Source organism: Suricata suricatta, chromosome 12 (genome assembly GCF_006229205.1).
Source record: "Suricata suricatta isolate VVHF042 chromosome 12, meerkat_22Aug2017_6uvM2_HiC, whole genome shotgun sequence".
NCBI lineage: Eukaryota > Metazoa > Chordata > Mammalia > Carnivora > Herpestidae > Suricata > Suricata suricatta.
Window position 1 is genome coordinate 6,033,666 of NC_043711.1, and position 13,427 is coordinate 6,047,092.

The following is a 13,427-nucleotide window of genomic DNA, read 5'->3' on the forward strand; positions in this document are numbered from 1 at the left end:
CCCAGCAACAACACTGCTAGGGATTTACCCAAGGGATACAGAAGTGCTGATGCATCAGAGCACATGTACCCCAGTGTTCATAGCAGCAATGTCAACAATAGCCAAAACATGGAAAGAGCCTAAATGTCCATCACCTGATGAATGGATCAAGAAGATGTGGTGTGTATATATATACAATGGAGTATTACATGGGAATGAGAAAGAATGAAATCTGGCCATTTGTAGCAAAGTGGATGGACCTCGAGGGTGTCATGCTAAGCAAAGTAAGTCAGGCGGAGAAGGACAGATACCATATGGTTTCACTCATAGGTCTAACAGGAGAAACCTAACAGAGGACCATGGGGAGGGGAAGGGGGAAAAAGAGTTAGGGAGGCAAATCATGAGACACTCTTGAATACTGAAAACAAACTGAAAGCGAAGGGGGAGGAGGAAAAGGGAAGGGGGGAACCTGTGGGGAGCCAGAAAAACGGAGATTAGCCGCCTATTGGCAGGGGAGCACCACTCCCTGTCAGGAGAAGCCAGAAGATCAAAGATCAACCGCCTGCAGGCAGGGTAGCATCAGCCCCTCAGGCGCTGTGCTAAAACACTTTAGTCTGGTTCCTCTTTTACTCCAGCCTTAATCCCTTAACCCTGTTTCCTAGCAACCGACCTAGGTCAGCTGCCTTGTTTTCCCGCCTCAAACCTTTATAAGATACGGTGTTTTCTCAATAAAGAAGAGGCTTGATCAGAAACCTTGTCTTGCCTCCACTCTCTGTGTCTCCCTCCTGCCCTATTTCTCTGTCCCTCCCTCAGGAACGGACCCGCAAGGCTTTACCGCCCAGCTGACGGGGGCCGCGAACTAGACAGTGATGGACATGGAGGAGGGGACTTGTGGGGAAGAGCCCTGAGTGTTACATGGAAACCAACTTGACCATAAACTATATATTAAAAAAAAGACTTGACAATATAAAAAATAATCCAAAACACCCCTCAAAGACATAGAGGGTGTGAAATAAGCATATGAAAATTGTGAGAAATACGGGAGATGATTAATTTTCAGAAATACCAAATAAAAGCTGTCCTGTCTAGTTGACAATAGGCTTATAACCTACTGGAACTATGTACGAGCCCCCCACCCCCTTACCCCAATGGAGTCCCAAACCCTTAGACACTTCACTTCGTGGTTCTTTTCCTTTTGTTTGGCAGGCTTATTTTTGCAGGCTTTGCAATGATCAAGCACCGAAGAACTGGGTCTCTATGTACACCTCAAGGAATGTACACTTGTGCCAATCAGACTGCTTTCTGCGTTACTCGGGCATAGATGACGTCCAGGTAAGGCTGTAACCTTTGTTGTACTCAGCCAGTGACAAATCAGGGGAGGGACTTGCGCCTCTAGGAGATGAGCTGCCTGCTGTAACCGCCCTGAGTGTGCCTAACCATCAGGCACCGCTCTTGTAAGACAGCTGGCTAAAGCCTTGTTTCACTGTGCTCTGGGTCTCCCTGCGCCTCTTCTGATTGGGTCAGTGGGCTTATATCTCACTAAAATATGCTAAACATCATATGCCTTAGAGAATTACACATTGAAACAGCAAGGTATCACCACACACCTATCAGAATGGCTAAAACCCAAAACACTGATGGACACAAATGTTGACAATGATATGGAGCAACAGAAACATTCATTCATTGCTGGTTGGGAATACAATGGTCACTAATTAAAGACAATCTGGCAGTTTCCTGCGCAGCCAAACATAATCTTATGACCAGGGGGCAGTCTAACCATATGATCCAGTCTAACCACACGAGCCAGAAGCGCACTTCTAGACATGTATCTACATGAGTTGGAAACTTACATCCACATACAAGGCTGAATGTGAACGCTTACAGCAGCTTTATTCATGACTGCCAAGACCTGGAACCAATATGTCCTTCAAAATGTGAATGTGTAAACAAACTGTGGTACATTCATACATTGGAAAATTATTTTCAGCCATAAAACAAATGATCTGTCAAGTCACAAAAAGATGGAAACGCCTTAGGTGGATATTACTAAGTGGAAGAAGCCAGTCTAAAAGGATATATGAGGGCGCCTGGGTGACTCAGTTGGATGGATGTTCAACTACGGCTCAGGTTATGATCTCGCGGTTTGCGGGTTTGAGCCCTGCATCGGGCTCTGTGCTGACAGCCCAGAGCCTGGAGCCTGCTTTGGAGTCTGTGTCTCCCATTTACTCTCCACCCCTCCCCCACACATGCTCTGTTTCTCTCAAAAATAAACATTTTTTAAAAATTAAAAAGGAGTTACTACCTATTCTTCTCATATCGTTCCAAAAAAAAAAAAAAAAAAGAAGGAAAACTTCCAAACCCCTTGTATAAGGCCAGTATTACCTTGATTCCAAAACCAGACAAAGACTCCACAAAAAAGGAGAATTACAGGCCAATATCCCCGATGAACATGGCTGCAAAAATTCTCAAGAGAGTAGCGACATATCTAGTACAAGATATTAGTACATTAAAAGGATAATCCACCACAATCAAGTGGGATTTTTTTCCTGGGCTGCAGGGCTGGTTCAATATTTGCAGATCAATCATGATAAACACATAATAAAAGAAGGGATAAGAACCATATGATCTTGTCAATTGATGCAGAAAAAGCATTTGACAAAATACATCATCCATTCTTGATAAAAACTCTCAACAAAGTAGGGATAGAGGAAACATACCTCAACATTATAACATCCATATATAAAAGACCCACAGCTAACATTACCCTCAATGGGAAGCAACGAGAGCTTTCCCTCCATCATCAGGAAGAAGACAAGGATGTCCATTCTCACCGTTACTACCCCACTGCGTACTGCAAGTCCTTGGCCTCAGCAGTCAGACAACAAAAAGGAAATAAAAGGCATCCAAATCAGCAAGGAAGAGGTCAAATTTTCACTATTTGCAGATGACATGATGCTGTATGTAGTAAACCCTAAAGACTCCACCAAAAATTGCTAGAATTAATATGTGAATTCAGCAAAGTTTCAAGATATAAAGTCAATGTATAGAAGTCTGTTGCATTTCTATACACCAATAACAAAGCAGCAGAAAAATAAATCAAGGAATTGATCCCTTTTACAATTACCAAAACCCATTAGATACCTAAGAATAAGCTAACCAAAGAGGTAAAAGATCTGTATTCTAAAAACTATAGAACACTTATGAAAGAAATTGAAGACAAAAAGACACAGAAACATCCCATGTTAATGGATATGGATTGTAAGAATAAATATTGTCAAAATGTTGACACTATTGGGGCACCTGGGTGGCTCAGTCCATTAAGTGTTCAAAGTTGGCTCAGGTCATGATCTCACAGTTCAGGGGTTCAAGCCCCACATCAGACTCTGTGCTGACAGCTGGTTCAGAGCCTGGAGCCTGTCTTCAGATTCTGTATCTCCCTCTCTCTCTGACCCTCGCCTGCTCTCTCAAAAATAAAACACATAAAAAAAATGTTGACACTATCCAAAGCAATCTACATGTTTAATGCAATCCCTACCAAAATACCAACTGCATTATAGAACTGGAACAAACAATCCTAAAATTGTATGGGATCACTCAAAGAGCCAAAGCAACCTTGACAAAGAAAAACAAGGTGTCACGCACGATTCCAGATTTTGAGTTATAGTACAAAGCAGCAGTAATCAAAACAGTAAGATACCAGTATAAAAATAGAGACAAAGATTAACGGAATAGAAAACCCAGAAATAAGCCCATTATTATATCATCAATTAATATTTGACAAAGGAGGAATGAATATAAAATGGGAGACAGTCTCTTCAACAAATGGTGCTGGGAAAACTGAACGGCTATGCAAAAGAATGAAACTGGACCACTTTCTTTCACCACAAACAAAAATAAACTCAAAATGGATTAAAGACCTAAATGTGAGACCTACAACTATGAAAATTCTTGAAGAGCACAATAATTTCTTTGACATCAGCCACAGGGACATTTTTTTAGATAGGTCTCCTGAGGTAAGGGAAATAAAGCCAAAGATAAACTAATGGGACTACATCAAAATAAAACTTTTCGACACACCAAAGGAAATAATCAACAAAACTAAAAGGCAACCTACTGAATGGGAGGAGATATTTGCAAATGACATGTCCAATAAAGGGTCAGTATCCAAAATATATTAAGAATACAACTCAGTACCTCAAAACCAGATAATCCAATTAAAAATGGGCAGAAGACAGATAAATGGCCAACAGACACATGAAAAGACGCTCAACATACTCATCATCAGAGAAATAGAAATCAAAACCACAATGACACATCACCTCACACCTGACAGGACTAAAATAAAAAACAAAAGAGGCACGCCTGGATGGCTCCGTTAGTTAAACGTCCAACTCGTGATTTCGGCTCCTGTCATGATCTGATGGTTTGTGGGGTCGAGCCCTGCACCGGGCTCCATGGTGACCATGTGGAGCCTGCCTGGGATTCTCTCTCTCCCTCTCTCTCTGCCCCACTCCCCCCCCCACCCCGCTCATGTCTCTCAAAATAAATAAGCCTTAAAAATAAAAGAAACAAGTATTGGTGAGGATGTGGAGAAAAAGGAAACTTTGTGCACTGTTGATAGGAATGAGGACTGGTGAAGCCACTGTGGGAAATAGTATGGAAGTTCCTCAAAAAATTAAAAATAAAGCTACTCTATGATCCGTAATCACACTACTGGATATTTACCCAAAAATACAAAAGCATTAATTTAAAGGGATCTATGTACCCCTTTCTTAACTGCAGCATTATTTACAATAGCCAAACTATGGAAACAGCCCAAGGGTTCTCAATAGACAGAAAAAGATGTGGTATATATTTTCAATGGAATATTATTCAGCCATAAAAATGCAATATTTCCATTTGTAATATCATGGATAGAGCTAGAAAGCGTAAGGCTAAGTGAAATAAGACACAGAAAGATAAATACCACATGATCTCACTTGTATGTGTAATTTAAGAAACAAATGAGCAAAGGAAAAAAAGAGAAACTGGAAACAGACTCTTAAGTGTAGATTACAAACTGAAGAAAAGGAGATGGGGAGGATGGGAGAAATAGGTGATTCTTTTCTTCTTAAGAATCCTGCATAATCTCACATGTGGAATATTAAGAAGAAACAAAACAACTCACAGAAAAAGAAATCAGACGTGTGGTTGCCGGAGGATGTGCAGGGAGGGAACTAGAGGCAGGGAGTCAGAAGGTACAAGCCTACAGTTATGAGTACTGGGGGTGTGAGGTCTAGCAGGAGGACTCTACTTACACTGCTGTACTACAGATGGTTTTTAATTTTTAAAAGATGTGTATTTATTTAAAAATTTTTTTAATGTTTGTTTATTTTTGAGAGAGAGAGAGAGAGACTGAGTGCGAACAGTAGGAGGGGCAGAGAGAGGGAGGGAGACTCAGAATCCGAAGCAGGCTCCAGGCTCTGAGCTGTCGGCACAGAGCCCGACGCAGGGCTTGAACAGCTGAAGTCGGACACTTAACCAACTGAGCTACCCAGGCGCCCCATGATGTTTGTTTATTTTTGAAAGAGAGAGAGCAAAAATGGGGGAACCGCAGAGAGAGAGAGAGACACGGAATCTGAAGCAGGCTCCAGGCTGTCAGCACACAGCCCGATATGGGGCTCGAACTCATGAAATGTGAGATCATGACCTGAGCTGAAGTCAGATGCTTAACTGGCTGAGTCAGGTGCCCTAAGATATTTGTTAAGAGAGTAAATCCTAAGAGTTCTAATCACAAGGAAAAAAATTCTTAATGTCTTAAAAAAAATTTTTTTGAGAGAGAGAGAGAGAGAGAGAGACAGTGTGAGCTGGGGAGGGTCAGAGAGAGAGACACACACAGAATATGAAGACAGGCTCCAGGCTCTAAGCTGTCAGCACAGAGCCCGAGGCAGGGCTCAAACCCACGGACTGTGAGATCATGACCTGAGCCGAAGCTGGATTCTTAACTGACTGAGCCACCCAGGGCGTCCCCAAATTTTTTTTAATTGTATCTCTATGATATGATGGACGTTAGCTGAACTTAATCATTCCACAAAACATGTAAATCAAACTTTCACACTGTACACTTTAAACTTCTGCAGTGATGTACGTCAATTATTTCTCAATGAAACTGGGGAAGACCCACATTAAAAAAATAAAATACCTAAAAATAGAATTTCTATATGACCCAATAATTTCACTACTGGGTATTTGCCCAAAGAATACAAAGGAACTCGTTTGAAAAGATATATGCACCCCTATTTAGCCAAATAATGGAAGGAACCCAAGTGTCCACCAACAAATAAATGGATAAAGAAAACTGGAAGCTTCCATTGTATGTATGTTATGCACACACACGTATACACACAACAGAATGTGACTCAGGCATCGAAAGAATGAGCCTAGAGCCCGAGTCCCGGCTCATTCCTACCGCAGTCCGGCAGTCACCCCTCCTCTTCCAACATGGCAGATGCCCCTGCGCCCCTGGCCAAGGACCTCCTGGCAGGCTGAGTGGCTGAGGCCATCTCCCAGGCTGTGGCAGCGCGGTCGGCAGGTCGAGCTGCCCCTGCAGGGGCGGCATGCCGGCCCACAACCGCTCACATGAGCACGACTAGGGCGTCGTAAACTGCCAAACTGCGGGGCGTCTGCAAGGCGCAGGGAGTCCTGTCCTTCTGGCCAATGTCATTAGACCCTCCCCACCCAGGCTCTCAACCTCACCTTCAGAGATAAGTGCAAGCAGACCCTCCTGGGTCGTGTGGACAAGAGGGCCGTTTGGCGCCACACTGCAGGGAATTTGGCATCAGGCTGGGCCGCTGGGGGCCACGCCCTTGTGCTGTGCAGTCCTGCCATCTTGCCCGTAGCCACCCAGCAGCTGCGGGGGGCAAAGCTGGAGCTGAAAGGGAATTCAGAGGCCTCGGAAACTGCCTGGTGAAGATCTACGAATCTGACAGGATTAAGGACCTGTCCCAAGGCTGTAAGGTGTCTGTGCAGGGGACTGTCATCTATCAAGCTGCCCACTTCAGTTTCTGACACTGCGAAGGGAATTTTTCCCGGTCCCGAGAATGCGCACATCTCCATCAGCGGAATGGTCGCACAATCTGGTACGGTGGTTGCCGGGTTGATTTCCCAGCCATTTGGCTCTGTTTGTGGCCATGTGGCCATGGGGCCAGGATGCAACGGGACTGACATCATGGACCCAGACGTGCTTCACCGCTGCAGAAAGACTGCTCACCATGAAGGAGCCAAAGCGTTTTTGCAAGGGTGCATCGCCCAGTGTTCTCAGAGGCATGGGTGGTGCTTTGTGCTGGTCTTGTATGATAAAACCAAAAAGTTCACGTGAGTTATCGCCTAGTGTTTTCCCCCTGTGAACAGGCATGTTGTAATACGCATCTTGAACATTCCTGACAGACTGCTGGCTGTCTATTTGTCAATGGCAACTACTTACTGGTTGAAAACAGAAATCAATAATATTCATCAATAATAATATCGTTTTCTCTTAGAGCCACTCCCATGATGATGGGACTCAATTATGTTTGTTATTTCAGTTACTCCTGATAAATAAATGTGAAGAAATAAAAAAATCTGAAACAAAAACAAAACAAAAAGGATGAAATCTTGCTATTTGCAACAGCATGGAAGGATCTAGAGAAATAATGCAAAGTGAAATAAGTCAGTCAGAGAAAGACAAACACTGGATAATTTCACTCGTATGTGCGGTTTAAGAAACAAAACAAATTAATAAAGAAAAAGGGAGACAACCATAGAACCAGACTCGTAACTATAGAGAACAAACTGATGGTTTCCGTTGAGGAGGTGGGTGGATAGATGGGGGAAATCGTGATGGGGATTAAGAGTACACTTATTCTCATGAACACCGAGTAACGCATAGAATGGTTGAATTGCTATACTACACACCTGAAACTGATATAAAATTGTATGTTAATTATACGGGAGTTAACATGAAAAATACATCAAAAAAGAAAACGACCATTCTCCAGCAACCCAACATAAAGGCATGGAATATTGTGATATAAGTGAGATGGAGTTAAAATAGCTGGGTTATAAGGAAATGGAACAAGCTAAGGAAATCTCAGAAAGGCAAAAATTAATGCTAAAGGTTTGGTAAAAATTAAGTTCTTTGCCATATAGGCTGAAATTATAAAAAAGAACCAGGTAAATTCTAGAGCTGATGAGTTCCATGAATGAGACAGAGGCAATAGAGAGCATGGGCAACAGGGCAGCTCTGGTGAAAGAAAGAACAAATGACTTGAAGAATAGAATAGAGAAATAATTTAGTTAGAAGGGAAGCACTAAGATATTTAAAAAGTGAAGTAACCTCTGACAGCTACCAGAGTGACCGAAAAGGCAGATATTAGAATTCCTGGGGGTGTTGGAAAGACGGCAGAGTAAGAGGACCCGGGGCTCACTGCCTCTCAGACACACAGAGGGAACAGCCACCTCAGTACCAATAACCCAGAAAACAGCCCAAAGCCTGGCAGAACCGACTCTCCACAGTTAATCACACAGAGGCGGCCACAAAAATGGTGGGAGAGGCAGAGATGTGGTTGGGAGCCAATCTCCCAGGGAGGCTAACCACAAACGGGAGGGACGCCACCAGCGTGGAGAGGTGAGAAAAACAGATCCCACACCAGGCGCCCCAGACATGGGAGACCTCGCTGGAGAGGTGAGTTCCCGAGATGTTTGTCTGTGGAAACCAGTGGGGCAGAACTCCCTGAGTTTTTACAATCTGTGGGGCTTAACTCCAGGTGCTTTTAAAACGAGCAAGCTCAGCTCTGAGAAAGCCAGTGGAGGCGGTTTGGAAACTGAGTCTCCACCCATAAAGAGACAGAACAACTCTGCAGAGATAGGGCATAAGAGCAGCAGTTTGAAAAGCGCCTGGGGTTTATGTGAACATGTATCTACCAATCTCAGAACGTGCCCTGGAGGCTCAGGGATCCTGAGGCCTTCTCCAAGAACAAAAAAATGGCTCTCCCTCCTCCTGCGCCCCTCCACCCCGTGCCTAGCTAGCAGGACCCTTTCAGGGACCAGGGGGGCCACGGTCCACCTATCTTGCTAGCATCATGGGCCCCACCCGAGTTCTCCTGAGGCTCTGCCTCCAACCAACCTGCCCCACTAAGCAGGGATCCTTCCAAAGCAGCTCCTGCCCCCCACACCCTGCAAGCACCCCCAGGGGGACCAGCATCCCTGCAAAACGACTCCTGCCCTGGGGAGAGAGGAGAACCCCACGCACCCGTGCACCTACAGGCTCAGAAGCCTAACTTTACACCGGCTGTACAGAGAGTGCCTGCTGATCAGTTTGACTGCGGCCCTGGCAGACGGGCAGAGGGCTGCCATCTGGTCTGACTGCTGACACCATTCAAGCCTCCCCCAGGCCAGACTGGCCCCCTAACGGCACAGGGACACAGCCTGCTTGGTCTACCCACAACTTGCAAAGTGCACCATTGCAGCCGACCGGACTGAGAGCAAATGAGGCTCAGTCACAACTAAAGGGCACATGGAGCCCACACAGGCGGCACCCCTGAAACGCCTGGCTCTGGTGACCACAGGATTCCTTCAAAAGGCCACTACATGCATGATCAGGAGGCATAGCTGACTTACCTGACGCACAGAAACACAAAGAGCCAAACAGAACGAGACAGAGGAATCTGTCTCAAATGAAGGAAAAGGGTGAAAGAGCTCAATGAAACAGAGACCAGCAATATGCCTGATAAGAATTCAAAATAGTGGTCATAAAGGTGCTTCCTGGACTTGAGAAAAGAGTGGGGGATCTCAGTGAGATCTTCGCAAAGAAAGAAAAATATAAAAAGGATCCAGCCGCAGATGAAGAACTCAATAACTGGAAGGAATCAATAGTAGGTTAGAGGAGGCGGAAAAATGGATCAGTGACCTGGAAGACTGGGTAATGGAAAGTAACCAAGCTGAACAGCAACAGTCAAAATGAATAATAAAGAATGAGAATAGGGGAAGGGAACTCAGCAATATTACCAAACGTAACTGCATTCACACTGTAGAATCCCGGAAGGAGAGGAAAGAGAAAAGGGGCAGAAAATGCATTTGAAGAAATAATAGTGGAAAACTTCCCCAATCTGGGAAAGGCATCGGCCATCCAGATCCAGGAGGCACAGAAAGCCAACAAAGGCAACCCAAGGAGGTCCACACCAAGACACATACTAACTAAAATGGCAAAGAGGATAAAGGGAGAACCGTAAAAGCATCAAGAGAGGCAAGATGGCGGAGAAGTAGGGAACACTGTTACCTCCGCATGCCCGCAACCATCAAACTGAGAAGAATTACAAGCCACAATAGTCTGATCTCCAAGAACCGAGGTGCGCACAGACCCCTTATTGATAACAGCCCCATGGATGCCTGAGTGAGTGCGAACTGGGACCGGAGACACTGAGGGAGGGAGCACCAGCCCAAAGCAGAGCTGGGAAAGAGAGTGCCCAGAGCCTTAGCCCTGGGCGCAGAGAGCGCGGGTCCAGAGGCGGCACAGCACCATGCAGGGCCCCCCCGTGGGGCCGCTGTGCAGGGTGGCACAGAACCGTGGAGGGCTGCAGGAGAACCGAACACACAGGGCGGTGCAGAGCCGAGGGGAAGAGAAGGAGAGGCTGAAATGCTCATGGCATGATCTCTGGAGAGCGGAGACCTCAGCCCTCGGTGGTGAGACAAACTGTCCATGTGTAGCCGCTGGGCACGGGGAGAGAAATCCGACCCCCTCAGCAGGCTTGTTCCCCCGTGGGCCGGCAGCTCGCCGACTTCAGGTGGAGCCGGGGAAAAGCTGGCCCCCCAACTCCCCTGAGCAGTCCCGGCCAGAGAGCCGCCCGCCTGCCAGAGATCATTTTAATGGTGGCGGAAGCATTAAAGTGTGTGGACTGGGATTTGGAGGCCTGGCGGAACCTAGAAAACTGAAGCAATCTGACCTGCCCATGGCCCGGGGAGGTTGGACTCAAGAGAGAGGCTGGCATCACATGGTCTGAGAGGGGCTTGGGCGCCTCCATTCTTCTCCCCACATCCACTAAGGCGGGGCCTCCGAGAGCAGCCCCTGAGACCCGACCTACCTATGCCAAGCCACGCCCATCTGCGCTGGAGAGCTGGATTCTTCTTTTCGTGCTATTTTTACTTTTTTCAATATTTTCTTTACTTATTATTTTTATTTTTTATTTTTTATAATTTTCCCCTTGTTTCCTCTTTTCTCTTTTCCTATTTCTTCCTTTTCTCCCCTTTCCCCCTAGTCTGGGAAAGACCAACATTTATACACAGCTGTGATTAGATCAACTCTTGCCATCCAGATATTTTTTCCCTTATCTCATTCTTATCTCTCTGCTCCACAGGTTTTGATTTTATGATTTATCTTTAGCTGTCTCTGTTCCCCCCAGCTTTGTCTCCTCCCTCCTTCCCTATACCCCCCTTTTTTTCCTGCTCCTTTTTTTCCTTTCCCATTTGGTTTGCTTATTTACTTGATCTGTCAATGCATTTGCGTACTTGTGTTCCCTGTGTGTTTGTTGGTCTGTTTTCCTTTTCAGGGCTACCTCAAGAAACAAGCCAAAGCTCACATAGTGAAAGTCCCAAATATCACTGAGGAGGGAAACATATTAATTAGAGGCATAACAAGAGAAACCGAGAGACACCACTAAAAGAACATCTCCTGACACGACAGGCCCAGGACAAAGAGCCTCCTTTAATAGAGCAATACTAACAGGCTCACAGTGCAGAATGAGCTTTTAAAACTGACAAGAGACAGAAAGCTAGTCAAAATGACAAAATGGAAGAACTCTCCTCTAAAGAAATTCCAGGAAGAAATCACAGCCACAGAACCACTCAAAACAGACATAAACAATATAACTGAACAAGAATTTAGAACAATTGATACAAAACTAATCGCTGGGCTAGAAACAACCATCACAGAAGCTATTGATACACAGACTAGGGACCCTCAAATGGCTATAAATGAGGTGAATAATAAAATGGGGGCTGCCAATGCATGGACTGAAAAAGTAGAGAGTAGAATAGGTGAATTAGAAGACACAGTTATAGCAAAAGAGGAAGCCGAGAAAAAGAGAAATTGATCCAGAAGCACAAAAGGAGAATTCGAGACCTGAGTGATACAATCAAGTGGAACAATATCCGTATCACAGGAATTCCTGAAGAAGAAGAAGAAAGAGAAAAAGGTCCTGAAGGGGTGCTTGATCAAATTATAGACAAAAATTTCTCCAATCTGGGGAAAGAGAAAGACATTGGAATTAAAGAGGTATACTGAACTCCCCTAAGATGTAACCTGAACCAACCTTTGGCATGACATATAGTGAAACTGGCAAAATATAAAGATAAACAGAGAATTCTGAAAGCAGCTAGGGATAAAAGGGAAACCTATCAGAGTGGTTACAGACCCATCTAATGAAACTTGGCAGGCCAGAAAGGAATGGCAGGAAATCTTCAATGTGATGAAGAGAAAAAATATGCAACCAAGAATTCTTTATCCAATGAGCCTGTCATTCAAATCAGGAGAGATAAAGGTTCCCAAATAAACAAAAATTAAGAGAATTCATCACCACCAAACCAGCCCTACAAAAAATCCTAAGAGGGACTCTCTATGAGGGAAATATAGCAAGGAATATAAGACACCAGAGACATCAATACAAACATGAACTCTACAGAAAACACACAATTTTCAATAATAACACTGAATGTAAATGGACTGAATGCTCCAATCAAATGGCACAGGGTAGCAGAATGGATAAAAAAAAAATCCATGTATTTGCTGTCTACAAGAGACTCACCTTAGACCTGAAGACACCTTCAGATTGAAAGTAAGAGGATGGAGAAGTATCTACCATGCGACTGAACTCCAAAAGAAAGCTGGAGTAGCCATACTTATATCAGACAAACTGGACTTTAAAGTAAAGGCAGTAACAAAAGATGAAGAAGAACATTATATAATAATTACAGGGTCTCTACATCAGGAAGAGCTAACAATTATAAACACCTATGCGCCAAATTCGGGAGCATCCAAATATGTAAAACAATTAATCACAAACAGAAACAATCTTATTGATAAGAATGTACTAATTTCAGGGGACTTTAATACTCCACTAACAGCAATGGGTAGATCCACCAGACAGAAAATCACTAAAGAAACAATGGACCTGAACGGCACATTGGAACAGATGGAATTGATAGATATATTTAGAACTCTGCATCCTGTAGCTAGGGAATTCACTTTCTTCTCAAGTGCACATGGCACATTCTCCAAGATAGATCATATACTGGGTTATAAAGCAGCCCTCCATAAATATAAACGAATTGAGATCATACCATGCATACTTTCAGATCACAATGCTATAAGACTTGAAATCAACCACAGAAAAAAGTCTGGAAAACCTCCAAGAATGTGAAGGTTAAAAACCACC